A 13,246-nucleotide genomic window follows, 5' to 3' on the forward strand; every position below is an offset into this window, starting at 1 on the left:
TGGACTTCTAGCCTCCACAATTACAAGAAAATCAATTTCAGTTACTTCAGCCATTCAGTCTGTGGTGATTTTGTTTTGCCAGGCATAGAAAACTCATACAACTGGGTGGATGGATATTGGGCTGACAGAAACCAAGCAACTTCACTTACCTGCCAGAGACAAGGGCAATATTTATTATGACATTCACCAGGAACAGAGTGCAATCTGACTGGCCTGAATTTTTATAGTAGCAAAAATGTATACCAGAATCAGTCCTGAAGTTTAAAATATATCAGAACCCATTAAAGTCTTACTGGATGTGTATAATTAACAACAACAACAAAAGTTATATATGCAGAAAAAAAGACTGAGTTTCAACATATACATGAAGAATCCTCATGTGATTTAAAACCTATGCCATCACATCGCAGAGTCAAGGCCTCTTAATTAAAGACTAGAATGGGAGATATGGATAGGAGCATCCATTTATTCATTTTTTGAACTTTTTATTTTATACTGAAGTATATTTGATTAACAATAGTTTTAGGTGTACAGCAAAGTGACTCAGTTATACATATACCTGTATCTATTCTTTTTCAAATTATTTTCACAGTTTGTTACACAATATTGAGCAGAGTTCCTGTGCTATACAATAGGGCCTTATTGGTTATCCATTTTAAACATAGCAGTATGTACATGTTGATCCCAAATGCTTAAACTATCCCTCCCCACTTTACCCCAGTAACCATAAGCCCAGTCTCTAATAATAAACTTTGTACCTGTTTTTACAAATAAATAAATAAATAAATAAAATACTTTAAAAAAAGATTGGGATGGGAAACTAAAAAAAATGTTTTTGTGACAAAAACCTAACATTATGTGGTAATGTTTTCTTCATATTTTTTCCAAAGGTATATGTAACTATTTTATTACAGAGTCTGTATTGTGGAAAGAGTGATAACTATATACTTCAATAATCATATTGATCAGTTTAGCTCCTTACCCCCCAGTCATCCCAAAACACACTCAGATGGGTGAAAAAATAAAAGTGTCATCATGTGTCATATTCTCAGATTTGGGGATTACATCTCAGAACAATAATACCCACTTCTCTTCACCAAGCATGAAGGTGCTACCAGCCACAGAAAACCAGGAGTTGACTTCGCTCGTGCCAGTCTAACCTTCCAGAACGTGGCACATTCAGTCCCAAGGCTTTACCGTATTCATGGGAGACAAGTCAGCCACCCGGTAACAGGCTGAAAATGTAACAGCCTTAAACCATTGAGGGGCAGAAATTTTATGTCATTTAAATTATATTCTAGGTTTTATTTGACTTTCTTGAGTAGCTGTCTCTGGCAGTAAAACAAACTGTGGAATTACCGAATACTTTACCCACTGTTACACTAATAAAACATTGCTTCTGACCGTGTGCAGCAAAAGGATTAAGGCAATTAACTACAGCTACCGAACCTAATGAAATCTTTGGTATTACTGTCGAACTTATCCATGAGAATAATTAGAATCTTTGCTTAGTTACAGTCCCAGACACTATCTTGCCAAATTGGATTCCTATCTTACTGCATGTGTCATAGTCTTTGAACCAGAAAATGATGTATTGTCATGTCTCACTTATAGTCCAGATACACAGACTTAGGAACTGAGAACATGGAATTGGAAGTCGCACTTTTCACTAAAAAGTTTAATATCTCATTTCACATTTATTTGTTTATGTTTCTGTGAATTCAGGTTTGGGTGGTTTAAAGAAGGGAATCTGCAGTCTATAACCTGTGAGGCAAACCTGGTCCACCGACCTATTTTTGTAAATTTTACAGGCATATAACCAAACCTTCCTTGGGGCAGTAACAGTAGAAACGCTAGTTGTAAAAGATACCATATGGTTTACAAATCATACAATATTTGCTTTCTTGCCTGTTAAAGAAATAGTTTGCTTATTCATAGATTTCATGGTATCTAAGGTGGAAATGTATTGAAAGCATTTGCCAGGGAACTCAGTGACTTCATTCAAATAAGAGTTTAAATATCATCTTCCACTTTGGGATGCATGATGCCACTGTTTGAAGTGGTAAAAAGTGAATTTCTAGTGTTGAATAAGGTAGTTATAAAGGCAAATATGTTTGCTGCTACATAATGAAGGAATAGAGTGCACTTGAAAGTGTCTGGAAGACTAAGTGAACACCAATGGGAAGGGATAGCATGGATTTACACTCCTTACTTCATGAGCATAAATCTAGCATTCTGATTTTTTACAGTTTGTCCTAGTGAATTGTTTTTTAAAATATGGCTTGTAAATAACATTTCAAAAGTTGCAAACATGGATACATAATATTTGTGGCAGTTCTCCAAGGTAATTAACTAATCAGCACACCAAATGTGGCAGTCTGGGCTTTCCAGGTGACTCAGTGGTAAAGAATCCTCCTGCCAATGCAGGAGATGAGGGTTTGATCCCTGGGCTGGAAAGTTCCCCTAGAGGAGGAATTGGCAACCCCATCTGGTATTCTTGCTGAAATAATCCCATGCACAAGGAGCCTGGTGGGCTACAGTCCATGGGGTCACAGAGTAGAACTCAACTGAGTGACTAAGCACACACACATGCATATGTGTGTGTGTGTGTGTGTGTGTATTGGGGAGAGAGAATGATTGGGAAAATACAATATAAATACTAATCCTTTTCTTTAAAATTTCATAATATTTATGACCATGTAATGAATAGATAACATATTACAAGCTATGTTTTGCCTTTGAAATCTTTAATGCTTCTCTTGATCTTCGTTACTGAAAGCTAACGTAGTGAATTTAAATTAGCGTGTTCTTTGTATTTTATATAACTGTAAAGCTATCAATGACCTTTTATAATTAAATATGTTATAGTATAAAATATTCAGCCAAAGACATAATCCAATTAGCCTTTAGTAGAAAAAAACTATTTCAGATTTGTAAAGTACCATTTCAATATCTTCTTATTCAGAATTATGGAAATACAATTTTATTTGTTAATGTTTTAAAATATATCAGCTTAATTACTTATAAATTTTAATGAAGTCATCCTTTTTTTAAGGACATTAGGAGTTGCTGATGTCAGCCTCAAACAGTTTTGTATAAAGTGGTTTACAATATACAAATTAAAGTAAGAAATTGCAACGATAGTTTCATTCCATGAAAGGTAGGCATTTTTATTGGTAAAACATTTATTCTACTATTTACAGTACATTTATGTAGGCATCAAATAGACAGTATATGATATAAAATAGAAATTTATTATAAGAATAAAGCAGAGAAGGCAACGGCAACCCACTGCTGTGTTCTTGCTTGGAGAATCCCAGGGACAGGGGAGGCTTGTGTGATGTCGTCTATGGGGTCGCACAGAGTCACACAAGACTCAAGCGACTTAGCGGCAGCAGCAGCAGCATAGGAATAGAGAGCATAAAACTGCAATGAAAAATAACTCCCCCCTCCTTTGCTAATGGAAACAGAAAGGAAACAAACTTGAAATGCTGAAAGATGGTAGAAACGTCCTTCAGTTCTACTACCCAGCCTGTCAATTAAACAGGGTTTAATAAATTAGGACTGCAAGGAGATCCAACCAGTCCATTTTAAAGGATATCACCCCTGGGTGTTCTTTGGAAGGAATGATGCTAAAGCTGAAACTCCAGTACTTTGGCCACCTCATGCAAAGAGTTGACTCATTGGAAAAGACTCTGATGCTGGGAGGGATTGGGGGCAGGAGGAGAAGGGGACGACAGAGGATGAGATGGCTGGATGGCATCACTGACTCGATGGACGTGAGTTTGGGTGAACTCCAGGAGATGGTGATGGACAGGGAGGCCTGGCGTGCTGCGATTCATGGGGTCGCAAAGAGTCTGACACGAATGAGTGACTGAACTGAACTGAACTCAACTGAATAAATTTGGATAGGCAATGTGCTGTTTCCCAAACATATACCTCTGCCATCAATATATCACAGTGTACGTCTGCAGTTTCAACACAAACAAACCAAAAAGCAGAAGGGCAATCAGAAGTGATAGAATGTATTTTCGAAAGTGTGGTGTGAACTCAATCTTTTAGAAATGTAATTTTCAAGATAATAAATTTACTAGAGTCATTGATATATTGCTTTATCTTTTGTTCAAGAAGATAAAAACGAGATTATTTTTAGTTTTCTCTTAACACAGATAAATAAAGTACATATATGCATTTTATTTTCAGAGTTTATTATATAATTTGTGTAAAACTGCCCATGATAATAAGAATATAAGTCTTTCAGAGTTTAAAAATGACATTCCAGAATAAAATATTAATTTTCTGAACTTCAAAAAGTTTCAATATAGACTACATTTACATGTAGTTATATAAAAACAATGATTGTAAGATATAGAATAAGATACTTTGATATTCTGAACTTTATCAAGGATCCAATAGAATTCTTATGTATAATTTTACTGTTTTATTCTTGTACCTATATAAAAAAATTATTTCTGTCTTTCTAGAATTCCTACTGCTCTAAATCTGCTGTTTAAAAATGTCTGTAAATTCTCAATTATTTGCTTTTCCCCAGATTTATACACGGAGAAGGCAATGGCAAGCCACTCCAGTACTCTTGCCTAGAAAATCCCATGGATGGAGGAGCCTGGTAGGCTGCAGTCCATGGGGTTGCTACAAGTCGGATGAGACTGAGCGACTTCACTTTCACTTTTCACTTTCACACAATGGAGAAGGCAATGGCAACCCACTCCAGTGATCTTGCCTGGAGAATCCCAGGGACGGCAGAGCCTGATGGGCTGCCGTCTATGGGGTCGCACAGAGTCGGACACGACTGAAGCAACTTAGCAGTAGCAGCAGTTAGCAGATTTATACAGAAGGATTCAGTCTTTTACTAAGTGTAATATTATTGGAGGATTTTTGTAGTCACCCTTTACCAATTTAGGAACATTCTCTTTTATTCCTAATATGATAATGTTTATAATGAATGTACACTGAATTTTGCTAAAGGCATTTACTTCTGTATTAATGTTTTCTTTCTTTACCATGTCAATACAGAGATTACATTTGAAATATTGAATCATTCTTGCATTTTCAGAATAATTCTACTTGGTTGTCAGGCATTATTATTTTTGCTTCTTTATATATCATAAAATATATAATTAGTATATTATATATATTGATATTATATTTTATTTGATAATATCTTATAGAGAAGTTTACACTTATGATAAATATTGGTTTCTTTTCTACTAATGTCATCTGACTATTCAGTTCATTTCAGTATCTCAGTTGTGTCCCACTCCTTATGACCCAATGGACTGCAGCATGCCTGGCTTCCCTGTCCATCACCAACTCCGGGAGTTCACTCAGCCTCACGTCCATCGAGTCAGTGATGCCATCCAGCCATCTCATCCTCTGTCGTCCCCTTCTCCTCCTGCCTTCAATCATTCCAAGCATCATGGTCTTTTCCAATGAGTAAGTTTTTTCCCTCAGGTGGCCAAAGTGTTGGAGCTTCAGCTTCAGCATCAGTATTTCCAATAAATATTCAGGACTGATTTCCTTTAGGATTGACTGGTTTGATCTCCTTGCAGTCCAAAGGACTCTCAAGAGTCTTCTCAAAATACCACAATTCAAAATCATCAGTTCTTTAGCACTCAGCTTTCTTTATGGTCCAACTCTCACATCCATACATGACTACTAGGAAAACCATAGCTTTAACTAGACAGACCTTAATAGGCAAAGTAATGTCCCTACTTTTTAATATGTTTTCTAAGTTGGTCACAAACTTTTCTTCCAAGGAGCAAGATTATGGTATCAGATTAATGCTGATCTGCTAGTATGGGTTTTAAGTATTCCTTCCTCTTTAAATTTCAGGGTTTATAGCATATTTGTACATTTTTTCTTTAACAGTGAATATCTTGAAGGCTATCCAATAATTTTGGATAAAATACAAGAAACTGTAGAGACGAAAGTTGCAAAAAATATCAAAAGCATTTTAGACACAATTTGAATTACATTACTTTTTTAACTCCCAAACATTCTTAGAATCTGATTCACGGAGGGCATCCAAGAAAGTGTTTATTGAAATATTTCTTTTTTAACTCAAAATAAGCATTTCTATAAATAATTTGTAGTTTCTTTTTAATGTATATATTTGTACATATATACATTATGTACATTTGTACATATATACAGACACATGCATACATATGAACATATATGTCTTGCTTTAACAAATTCTGTCAGTTGATCATTTTGAGTTAGCAGAACATCCCAGGCTGTTCAGATGCAATTATTAGTTATGTATGTACTATAATCAAGTATAAATATGTTTCTGCTCCATAGTTTTCCAAAATTAGTAAGGACATTGTGCTTTTGCAGGAACAACAATGCTGTGCTCCATCAAAATTTTAGTTACATTATCACCATAGAAATAATTTTTCTTCAATATTGAACTTTCAACATAGTTTGTAAAAACATTCATATCTGATATTTCACCTTCAAAAAATAAACTTCAAAACTTTAAACATTGATTTCATAAATTGAACCAAAGTAAAGGTCTCTTAATGGAATTCATCTAGAAGATTTTCTATTTGATGGGCATAATATAAAATTGGCAGAATATAATCATCACTAAATTCTCATGGAGCTGAAATATTCAGACTTCATTTGACTGTTTTTATGTGCCAAATTAACTTAAAAAAAAAAAACCTGAAAATGAGCCATATTAATTTAGGAAAATATTTGTTCAGAATTAAAAGTCCCCTTTCATAGAGTAATACGTAAATGCTATTCTACAGATATATAAGTCAAACAGGTCTACAGGTATTTTTTTTTCCTAAATAGTCACTTGAATTTGAATAAATGCTGAAGTTTCTTTGGCATATGTGTTTCATATTTTTGCACATAACTTTAGATACCAACAGAGACTTGTTAGTAGATGGTCAATGTCAGTAAATATTTTGTGCACATTTATTCATTTATTTTTAATATGTGGGGGGGAAAGGGACATAGTTCTTGATTTTTTGTTAAGTATAAAATTTATTGGGCTTCCCTGGTGTCTCAGTGGTAAAGAATCTGATGCCAATGCAAGTGATGTGGATTTGATACTTGGGATGGGAAGATCAACTGGGGGAGGGCATGGCAAACCTTTTCAGTATTCTTGCCTGGGAAATCCTAGGGACAGTGAAGCCTAGTAGGCTACAGTCCATGGGTTTGCAAAATAGTCAGATGTGACTTAGTGACTAAACAACGCCAACATCAGGGTAAACTATATTGGTATGTTGTGCTCGTTGCTTCTAAAGGCTATACCAAAAAATTTAAAAAATGATTCCAGAGAATAAAATTAATAAATAGTTTAGAATTAACCCATGAAACAAATGACAAAACTATTATAATTAAAGAGATCATACTATTGTTATTTCCTATATACTCTAAGCCAGGACTACTTGGCCTCTTTTTTCCACACATATTTCACAAAGGTTTATTTTATAATGTAATTTGTCATCTCTCTTGGATTATATGCCAGATGGGGCCACAGGACACCTGGCTAGCATATCGAATGCCCGGCTTGGGTAATAGTATTGAATATTCCTGTCACTAATAGATACCCAAGATACACAGATTCTAGTTATCCCAAGCACTGGTGTCAGAGTACACTTTATTTCATCAGTTAAATTCAGCGCATGGGTTAAGTCTCCTAATCCATGGTGGCTCAGCAGTAAAGAAACTGCCTGCAATGTGGGAGACTTGGATTTGATTCCTAGGCCAGGAAGATCCTCTGAAGAAGGAAATGGCAACCAACTCTAGTATTTTTGCCTGGGAAATCCTATGGGTGGAAGATCCTTGCAGACTACAAACCACAACAGTGTCTCAAAAGAGTCAGACACTTGGTGACTAAACGAACAACAAACAGTGGTTGATACCTCCAAATAACTAAGATAAGTCAGCCTGACTAAGGATTTTTGCTTTAAGCTCCATTTTATACAAATTTATTTTATATAGTTATATTTAAGTCATGTAAAAGCTAGAGGTACTGTATATGGAATGACAGATAGTCAATTCATCCTCTGACGCTAAGACAGAGATGGCATTATTGGTAATCATAGCTATTGCATGAAAAAAATTGTAGAAAATTTTAAGCTTAATTATCACAGTAAATTTTTTAAGCATTTTCAAATGTTCCTAACTGTTGGGGGCCAGAGTGAGGTACTCCGCCCATGACAAAGGTCATGAGGAAGGAGGCTCGACATACGCAAAGGCGGGATCGAGCCTCAGGAGTCCCCCTGGAACTCCTCGAGCATCTACCCCCATAACCAGAGCCTGCCTACTTTACTACTTTGTGCTCTTACCTACACCTCTGACTTTACGGGGGGCTGTCCCCTACCACCTCTTTTGGAGAAGGAGTTAACCTAGAGCTCCAGTCAATAAAAACTCTTGGGTGTGACAAGAGTGTTTTAACCTACAAACTCCTCTGAAGGTTCTCTAGCCTGCCTGACAGGCTTGTCCGGCCACATGTGATTGCTCACAGCCTCCCAACCGTGAGAGGCACGAGATGCTTTAAACCTTCTAAAAACAGGTGCCTTAGAAAAGTTAGAAAACTATTGGTATAAGTATAATGGGCTGATTAGAAATTGTATTGATGAAGGGTTTTTCATTTGTTGAGCCAATGTTTGTTGCTAAGTCTCCACATCCCCTGCCCTTACACACATTAATGAATATATAGAAGAAATAAGTATTAACCTTTGATATTAATCACGTTAGACCTTAGGCTAAGTAAATTCTTTCCTTAACTAAAACCCACTACACCCTCACCCTGTAGGAATGTAACTTTACTTGGGTGGCGTCTGTTTTGAGAATAATCAGCCCTGGAGAAATAAGTGTCCTGATTGACTGACCGCTGTCACAAGGAGAGGGTCGTAAATTGTCAGCAGGCCCCCCTGGCCAGAAGATGATGTAACACCCCTAAGACCTCTGTATACATTTGTGTGAAGCACCTGACTTTAATAAAAGTCAGGACTGCTGTCCCCACGTGACTTTTGTATAACATCTTAGTGTATAAAAACAGACTCTGGAAAATAAAGAATTGGGATCAGTTTCTCGAAATACTGGTCTCCCCATGTCGCTCTCTCTCTCACTCTGGCTGAGTCTCCATCTGGAGCACGGAACCCACCATGCTTACTAATTATGCCTGGGCTTCTAAGATCCAGCCGGGGAGGCCTCAATGTCTCCTCTCCTTCGGGAGAACGGAAGGACGCCTGCGGCCTACGTAAGTGGTGCAAACTTCTTGTCTTGAAGTTTTATTGGTCTCCCGCGTAAACCAAGCTACTCAGCCTCTTTTCTCCACTGAATTTTCCTACTGAGCTATCCTTATTCTATTACTCTTTATATCTTTAATTAATATCTAATTGAAGCTATTGTATCCTGATCCTCGCCTATGCCGTCTCTCCTTCGAATACCCTGGATCAGCCAGGGCTGGTCCCCGGCACCTAACAGTGTCTCAAGCATAGCAGTGAAAAGTGTAGACTCTAAAATTAGACCGAATTAAATCGAGCTATATTTTTTATTAACTATATGACATGGACAGTTATTTAAACATTCTGCCTCATATTTCTTTTGCAAATTTGAACTAATAGTAGTTTGTATTAAGTAGATTTATAGTGATGATTGAATGATATGATACAAGCAAAACACTTAAGGTAAGGATTAAATAAACTGTTATTTATTTTAGTAGTACTATATTTATGTGGTAATACAAATTTCCATAAACCAGGCATAGCTTCTATCTATTTATGACAAATTCAATCCAGTAAATAGAATTGCAACACTCAGAACCAGTGAACATTCATATTTGCTTTGTTAATATAAGTGACATCATTCCTTAGGTGGTGTTTATTTTTCTGAATTAGTTATTTGCATGGAATTGGGAGATATATGTAACTTTTAACTTTGCAGCAAATAGGCAGTTAAGGTCCATACTTACAAAATTAATCCCTAGGATTTCAGTGAATACTACCTTGATTTTTTTTAATTATTTAAATGAAAAGTGTACTTCATTTTTTTACATATATGTGTATATATTATCTCTATGTGTGTGTGTATATATATCTTTAATAATAGTAAAATGCAAAACTCTCATTTATCAATATAACATATTACTCTGAGGGTTTTAAAGTTATTCCTCCAAATAATCTTTTAAAAAATAATATACATGGCCCTTTTTATTCTTATAAATAATTTGCAAAAAATTAGCATAAGAATGTGACAAAATACAGTATGTCGGGGGCAATAGTATGAAGACAATTTAATGTCCACCCATTAGTTTTAGCATAGCAAAATTTTAACTGAAGCAAATTAGAGGACAACAATTATGGTGAATTTTTTGAATCTTGTGAAATCTCTATTATACTTCTCAATACAAATGAGTACAGAAAAAAATTGATGGATGATATAAATTTACTTTGATCATATTTATATGATATGATGGCTTATTACATCACACAGAACTGTATACTAAAAAAGGAAAACATTGCATGCAAAATATCACAATTTTTAAATGCTCTGGAATATTAAAGGACAAAGACGAGATGACCTCTTACGGTTGGATTTCACCATAAGCAATACCTCCAAATAACTAAAATAATGATGAAATCAGTGGCTGACAAATGCTAAAGCAATGATTCTAGTCAAGACCATCTCTGAATCCTCTGCTTTGGCTAAATTTTATTTTTATTTTCCCTGCCCCATGCTGGCATCCATTATTTTGATTAGTATTTTCTATCAAAATATTACTTCTCAATGTGTTCAACTGCTTCAATGTATATTTTGCTTTTACTTTTAATTACTCAGTATTTATCAATGCATGTTGTTCTATTTTTACTCCTATTTTCCCTTATATATTGGTAACCTATAGAAAATAGTTCCTTGGAAATGAGCTCTGCTAAGGCCTTCTGTAACATACCCCTTGTGAAACTACAACTTGCTAATAATACCAATAATCCAAGCAGTGGATTGGATACCTTTCAGTGCTTCAGGATAAGACACAATGTGAGCTTAATGTTTTGGTCATTTCTACTTTAATCTCTATTTTTTGGGTGTCCTCGCTTAATTGGTTATTTCTTTCTCTTCCTTAAAAATTGCACACAAAACTGTAAACTCACTAATCAACCAAGTTAATAAGGCTTTTTACTACTTTCTGGAGTGTTTCTATGCAAGGGGTTTACCCAAATAATTGTGCACTGATTAAGAACCTATAAGTAGGGTGGTAGTGAATAAAAGAATGGATAAGATGGAGCCATTGGCATTCACAACATCTGTCTACCAAAGAGGGATTTATATGCACAGCTATGGCACAAAAATAACCTATAGAAAATGGCACATGTCACTGGATAGATATGATAAGTATGGACATTATATCATCTTTGGATTAAAATCCAGCCTTAATTTCTGTCTCTTTTTATGGTAATTGATTTTCTAAAAACTTTATTCAGTTTAATTTCCCATCTGGTTGTTTCCCTAATTGTTGAATTTTGATTAATTTTAATTAACTTTTTTGAAATTAATTTTGCCACTCTTTTCTCTGTTTATGCTTGTGTCTGGTGAGGCTGCTGATATAAAATATCTCCTAATACATACAGAACTTGGAGACAAGTAGTTTCATTTAAATAATGTATTCTCCCTTTGTAGACCAAGCATCCTTGAGTGCTATAGACCAGCAGTTCCCAAACTTTTTGGCACCAGAGGTGGATTTCATGATGTTTCCTAACTGTGGTGTTGGAGAAGACTCTTGAGAGTCCCTTGGATTGCAAGGCAATACAACCACTCAATCTTAAAGGAAATCAGTCCTGAATATTCACTGGAAGAACTGATGGTGAAGCTGAAGCTGCAATACTTTGACCACCCGATGCCAAGAGTAACTCACTGGAAAAGCACCTGATGTGGGGAACTACTGAAGGCAGAAGGAGAAGGGGACAACAGAGGATGAGATGTTTAGATGGTATCACAGACTAAATGGACGTGAGTTTGAGCAGTCTCTGGGAGATGGTGAAGGACAGGGAAGCCTGGCATGCTGCAGTCCATGGGGTCACAAAGAGTCGGACATTACTGAGTAATTGATCAACAACAATATATTTCATGGAAGAAAATTTTCCCATGAACTGAGAGGCAAGGGTGGGGATGATTTTGGGGTGACTGAAATGCAATAAGATTCATTTTCCTATGAGAATCTAATGCCACCACTGATGGGACAGGAGGCAGAGCTCAAATGGTAATGCAAGCAATGGAGAGTAGCTGTAATACACATGAAGCTTCACTCTCTTGCCAGACACTCATCTCCTGCTGTCAGTCCTGGGGAGGTTGGGGACCCCTGCTATACACCATTCAGGTTCTCAATACCGTGTGCATGCTAAGTCACTTCAATTGTGTCCAACTCTTTGCAATGCTATGGACTATAGCCCATGAGGTTCCTCTGTCCATGGAATAATCCAAGCTAAAGTACTGGAGTGGGTTGCCATGCCCTCCCTCAGGGATCTTCCCAACCAGGTATCTAACCTGTGTCTCCTATGGCTCCTGACTTGTAGGAGGATTTTTCACTCCAGAGCCACTAGGGAGCCCCTGGAGCAAGGTTAGTTTATCTTAGCACACTGGAAAGAAGTAAATGTTATTATAGCTAGTTGTGCTTACTATAATATATTAAGGAAATCTGTTCTGGCAGCAGCCTGGAAAGAAAGAAAAAGAATGCTTTTAATGCTTCTCCAAATGAATATATTTAAGCATTCTTTTAAGTTTTATAGACTTCATGCCATTGGATAAACAAAATCACAGTATCAAGACTAATGGTTGCTGACTTTGTTCTAATTTTTGTTTATGTCTGTTTCTACAAATTTTTTGACACAGTTATGCTTAGTAGTCATGATTTACTTTGACTGTAGGGCAAGATGAATTTATATTATGTTTACTGTTTGAAATATCAGAAAGTGAGCTCCTACACATAGATCTATATCACTTAATATAAATTGAGATAATCTTGATTAGAATTGTTGATATAAATTATTCTTAGGGGTTTCCAACTTTATAATAAATACAAGACTTAGGAAAAGGAAAGACATATTCATTGCTAAAGTTTGCAATAAATTTAGAAGCTGCTATCTGAGTGATTATTCCTAGAAATTACTTTTTTAAAATTTAGGCAAATTATTTTTTAAAAATTCTACATTTTATCAAAGTGACACTGCTAACAGTTAATCTAGCTAAAAATTAACTAATTAAC

This window comes from Bos indicus x Bos taurus, chromosome 1 (genome assembly GCF_003369695.1).
Source record: "Bos indicus x Bos taurus breed Angus x Brahman F1 hybrid chromosome 1, Bos_hybrid_MaternalHap_v2.0, whole genome shotgun sequence".
In the NCBI taxonomy this organism is placed as follows: Eukaryota; Metazoa; Chordata; class Mammalia; order Artiodactyla; family Bovidae; genus Bos; species Bos indicus x Bos taurus.